The sequence below is a fragment of the Ciconia boyciana genome, chromosome 3 (genome assembly GCF_034638445.1).
Source record: "Ciconia boyciana chromosome 3, ASM3463844v1, whole genome shotgun sequence".
Classification (NCBI taxonomy): Eukaryota; Metazoa; Chordata; class Aves; order Ciconiiformes; family Ciconiidae; genus Ciconia; species Ciconia boyciana.
This window is the reverse complement of record NC_132936.1, coordinates 69861675-69867674: the sequence shown is the minus strand read 5'-3', so window position 1 is coordinate 69867674 and position 6000 is coordinate 69861675.

Below are 6000 nucleotides of genomic sequence, written 5' to 3'. Positions count from 1 at the left end.
AAACATGAATTTGTTTTTTCAGTTGTTTTTACTGAACAGTTGAGAGAAATATTCCAAATAAATGAAATCGGTTGTTTCTGCAGTCTTTCGAGAAAATAGGAGCACAATACACAATATACTTATAAAAAGAGGCAGATTACTTTTAAAGCTGGTACAGATGTCACCCCAGGAACAGAGAACTTGGGTTCAGGTCTGGTCCATAAAAACTGCAGTTTTCACACCTGCCAACTCATGATCCCTCTGTTTTCAAAACCTACCTAGAAAGTCAGTTCCCCTTAGCTGAGTAATGAGCTGGATTTATAAATCTGTAACAGAACCCACCATACTCAAGAGGCTTGCATAGTGCTTTTAATGATTCCCTTTCCTGCCTAAGTTAAGTTAGTAATAAGTCTTTTAAACAGGATGAAGCACTGAATGGGGTGAACTTCACAATAGTGAACTTCAAAACAGACATAAAATAGAGATCACCTAATTCATTCATACTGAACCAACCTAATTAATCAGCACTGCTCTTCAAATACATGGCTCCATTCAGCTGTGCAAATAAGATCCCTGTATAAAAATGATATGTATTAAAATTAAGTCGGCGAAGTGTTTAGTGCTGGCCTCACTTTGCTCCTGCTAAACTTTAATTCTTCTGTCACAAGGTACTTTGAAAATTTCCATTCAGTGGGACCAGCCCTTCAGTGAAGAGCAAAAAGGACAAGACGATTTTGATGATTTGACATTATGTGGCCTTTCCCAGAATGAGTGCAGTCCCTGATTTCTAGCTGGTGAGAATCACCATGGATAGCGGTTCCCAAATTAGACTCCTTTCTTCTTGGACATATGCGTACTAAGTTTACACCCAGCACCGAATGGTGTGGCAATTTAAATTTAAATGTGGTTAAATGAAAACCACATTTGTCCAATTCTCTGGATGAGAAGAAAACAGCTGTAACATGGCAAAAAGATATGCACACATTTCATTTTTTTATGAGGTCCGCTGAAAAGACAAAATCAAGATTAGAAAAATCTTAATAGTATTTCTATATTACTTTTTTTAAAAGAGAGAGAACCTGGTATTTTTCTGTTGACTTACAATTTTCCTAAAATCCACCAAGAGAGATAAAATATTAGGGATGGTCTGTTTGGAATGAAAAACAAATAGCAAAAAATTAATTAGCGTACAAAGCAAGCCTACTGTCAGTCCCTGAGTCTTTGCTGCCTCTGACTATAGCATCTGGATTTGTTAATGCAGATGACTAACATTGTTAAGTCTTTGTTAAATAACTAAATGATATTTTGGATTAATAAAATGGTTGTTCTAATTTTAATAACATTTCTTTTTAAATTTAAGCAAGAAGAAACTGATGTTTTAAACAGACCAGTCCTCACCACATGATAGCTGCTCAAGTCTGTCACTAAGTTTCATGGCTTCACAGGAGCAAGGACTACATGAATTAGTAAGCATTTCTAGGATCAGGCCCTAGACTAGTAAAATACTGAGATTTTTTAGAGCTGTATATTTTTTAAGTAGTTTACAGCCAGGATATTAAAAAACCCTTCTCTTAGGTTAGTTTAGCTCTTAGCTTAGCTGAAGCAGGGAGCCAGCCATGGGGGATGCTTTTCTTGAGAAATACTTTGCCCCCATAACGAGGATTTGATTGTGGCTTTGACAATCAGACGTGTTGTGGCAGAGAGGATGTGAAAGTGAAGCACCCAAATGGCAGTTGGTGGTGACGTCCTGTTTGCTGAGGACAGGAGCAAGCTCAACACGTCCGTGGGGACCGCGTGTGTAACCGACAGCTACTGCACCCCTCAGGAGCACAGCCTTCTCCTGCGCCGGCTCCCTGGGAACAAAGCTGTGGCTGCCCCTTCTCCAGATGGAGTGTGGAGCATCTTCATCCAAGTTAACCTCTCCCTGTGAATCTAGAGATCACAGGTATTTCAGCTGCCTCCTGTGCAAGGAGCATTCCCACCTCAGACACTTAGGCAAGAATCACTAGCTCACTTTTGCAGCTTAGAGACTCCATTGAGCCACTGTGTGAGCAAAGAGGATGGACCAGCAGTCGTAGTACAAGCCTGGGACTCTGGTGATGCACATACAGTTCAGCATATACTTCACAAGTGCACATCCCCATGATGCAGTAATAGTAAAATAAATAAAAGATGGTAAACCCCACACCCTGGAGCTTTTACTACTCTAGGCCAGACATCCAAAAAATGGATAAACTCTCTTCACTGACACGTAACTGTCTCTACATCACCATGACCAACATTTAAGGCCTAAATGGATCGACTCCCTCAGTAAGAAGTTGTGCTTATTGAAGAGGTTACTGCCACCTACCAGCTATTTATTGTTCCTCTGCTGGAGTCTGCTGTCTCCTCAGATCTGTTGGCTCACTTTATCCTAATCTTATTTAGGCAAATGGGTCTGAGCTAATGCAGATAGTTTAAATAGTAAGTCTGGTAACCTGGCTCATTTAATCTGAAAAGGGTTGGGGAACACACATATGAGCAACTGTACCAGCTGATGTGAGGAGCATTAATATCTGGCAGGAGCGATGCTGACAAGAAATGGGGACAGTAACTTTTTTCACTGGCTCAGCTGGGCTTTGGAAGAGAGCACCTGTTTATAATCTTAGGACATACATTTCTTTTGCCAGTAGTGCTGGCTAAACAGGTCCTATTCATCTCCCCCTGCCTCCAAGCCTCCTCTTCAGTCAAACAGTAAGAAGTGGGTAACGGCCTTGTGCGCTCTGCCCCTTCTCTTCCCCCTTCCTGTTATGCCAGCACTACTGGTTGGGCCGTTGGGTGAGTCAGTGCAAGGATCTGGATAAAAATAAGTTTTCTTTCTCCCCCCTTGGGTTACTGGCACACCATGCAGCTGCGCAGACTGTTGCATCAGCACCCCCAAGGTCCATGCCAGGTGGTTATGGCGGTCACCTGGAGCTGCTGGAGCTGGCACTGCAGCTGAAAGAAGTGTTCACGCAGTCATGGCATTCCTCCCTTGTGCCTCATTTCCTTGACGGTGAAGCGGGAGTAACTGGACTTCTCAGTTTACAGGAGTGCTTAAAGGATAAATGTATCAAAGCAACATCTCTCAAACTAGGAAGTTGTCCCCTTGGGAAAGTACAGCACGTACCAGGTTGGGATGGAGAAGGCTCAGGAAAATTTCATCTGGCCTCTCCCACCTCTCTCCTCCCTCATCCTCTTCCAGCCTTTGCAGTTCCTCCCTCTCTTCACCAAAAGTGTTCACTTTGTGTCACCTACGCAGAGGGGCCGAAGGAAATCGGCACTGGGGTGAACTTTGCTGGAACTTGGAGGGTAGGATTCATTTGGAGAGAAAACAACAGTATGAGTGATACTCATGAATGATACAGTATGCCTACACTTCGGGAGGCTAAGGCAGCTGCAAGTTGGGCTGCAGGAATTTGGGGTTACCCAGAGACCGAACATGCATGTACGTGTAAAAGGGTGGGGAGTGAAGATAAGGTGGGGGAAGGAGGGAATTACAAACTGTTACAGCAAAGGAGAAAGGTGGGGCTCCAGCTAAAAGACTCAGAGCTGCTGTATTAGAGATTGTGAATGGTGAAACACAACAGAAATGGGTCAGGAATAGAGTGTATCAGGCAAAATCATGATTTTGTCACCCTTGCAAATATTCAGAATTGCATATACACTATAGTCATAGAAAAGAAATTCAGTTTGCAAAGGAAAAAACTTGTGCCTTCTCCTATTAAAATCCATGCATTTCAGGCTGTACATAAAAATATCCTAGAGACAAATTATTTTTCTTTGTGAAGATGTGGAGGCCACAGTACTCTCTTCCTAGAAACAGCAATTGATAAATACTGCAGGCTATAGGTAATATTTGCATTGTGACATATAAAATGTGTAACTATACTGTGGGAAAAGTTTAGGAAAGAAAACTAGGGCTTTTTTTTTTCTTGGAAGATCTAGCATCTTTACAGCTAAGTTAGCGTTCTTGTTTATTTTATGAGTGTGAAAGCTGTGTATTATCAGTTTGACTCTTTCTTCGATGTATCAGTCAACCCTGCATGCTACAACTGACGATAGAAAGTACCTCCGACCAATGTGTAGCTAACAGCAAATATTTCTTTTGGTCTCATGTGCATCTTGCACATCAGCAAAGAAAAGATTTGTAAAAGGCAGGAGAATGGAAAAGAATCATTGGCAGAGAACTCTTATTATTACTGTTGTACTGAATGTCATTTAAATTTTCTAATTTATAAATGAACAGGACCATAAATTACTAATTCAAAGGAAGGCTGGCTTTTTCCTAGATTTCTCCAAAATGCAATGATGTTCCCAAACAATGACATAGGATCCAGAAATATTAGTGTAATTCAGTTTAAAGGCTCAGATTTCACCAGTGGGTAAACCCAGAAATCGACAACCCCTACTATTACTGCCAAGTGGAAGATTTTGTTTTGATTTAGAAAATTGGTTGGGCTGCTATCTCACCAAAGTACAGACTCAAGAGCTGTTTCTCCTAGAGGCCTCAGTCCACAGAAGCACTTAATCAGGGCTTAACTTTAAGGAAGTGAGTGATCTTATTGACTTCAGTGGATGATTCGCATTTGTAGAATTGAGGTATTTAAACATTCTATTCAAGTGGTCTAAATCCAGCAAGGAAAAAAATTGCTAGTGTTGCATTTCCATAATAAAATCGTGCATGACATTCTTGAGGTGGAGACAGTAATGTTTTGCAGTCCTTTTGTTTACATATTGCCAGAAGAAATTGATTAAATTGCCCAGGACTAGTGGCTGCTAAAGAATGGATTTTAATTAAATGGTAGAATGTGTCACTCTCTACATGTTTTAGGCCACAATCTGTTGGCATAAACTGCGTTTTTCAAACTTCATTATGACCAGCTAAAATAAAAGTATTACACTTACCTTACAGGCTTTACACCTAACAGATCCTGGCTTATCAGCTGGATATCAACTGCAATAGTTTACATATTACATTTGTGACTGAAATGTAAATATTACGTAATAAAGAAAACACCACTATATTATATTTATATGTTGACCACATAAGGGTTCTCTTAAAAGCAAAATCCCATTGCTATAGCTCCAAATACCAAGATAAAGCATAAAGCTAAAGCTTGAGCTGACTGCTTACTTTTCAGTGATCTGATTTATGCCTTATTGAAATCAATTAAAAGATTTGCACTGACTTCAGAATGATTTCGATTGGATGTTTAACTAGTAAAAGAAGTGATAATTTAATAAAAGCCCACACACTTCTCTCTTTTTTCCTCATTAAATCTAATGCCAATCTAAAAGAAGGAAATTGAGAATTACGGTGAATTTGACAACTGTTTCATTGAACTGCACAGTGGATTTAAACCTAAAGTACAACGAGAACCCAACAAAAAGGGGGGTTTTTGTACACGGGGATTTTTCATTCTCTTGTGGGTACCCAGGTCAGATGCAACAGGCTCTTGAACCTCTGATTGGATTTTTACCTCACCAAAAAAATTAAAGATAACGCTGTTTCTCCCAATATCTCTGAAATAACACCTCAGAGCTATTACAATACTGGTTTGTTTTCTGCATCTCTCTTTAGTGTTATTCTTTGTATGATTTAAAAGCTACTGCTCTGACCAAACGGAAGGATGGCTGCTGTACTGCTGGGAAAGGCGCCTCACTTCCATGGGGTCGAGCTACAGATGGGCGGCCTAGGGGGTCTGTACGGATGTCGTAGCCAATGGAATAAACAAATTACCAACAGTAAGTTTAGAAAATGATGTTGTTTATCCTGGAAAGGGATCCCAGAGCACCAGAGTTTATAATTTATCAGAAAAAAAATCAAGAGAAAGAAACCATGCTTGGACAACACTGGTTTATAGAAAATAATTAAATTGAGGAAACAATGAAAATGGAACGAATGTTGAAACTGCGCACTTGCAATATCAAGTATCAATGCAATCATTTTGCAGCAGATAATATGCATGGCAATTAGAGCTTTTTTACATTATATTATAA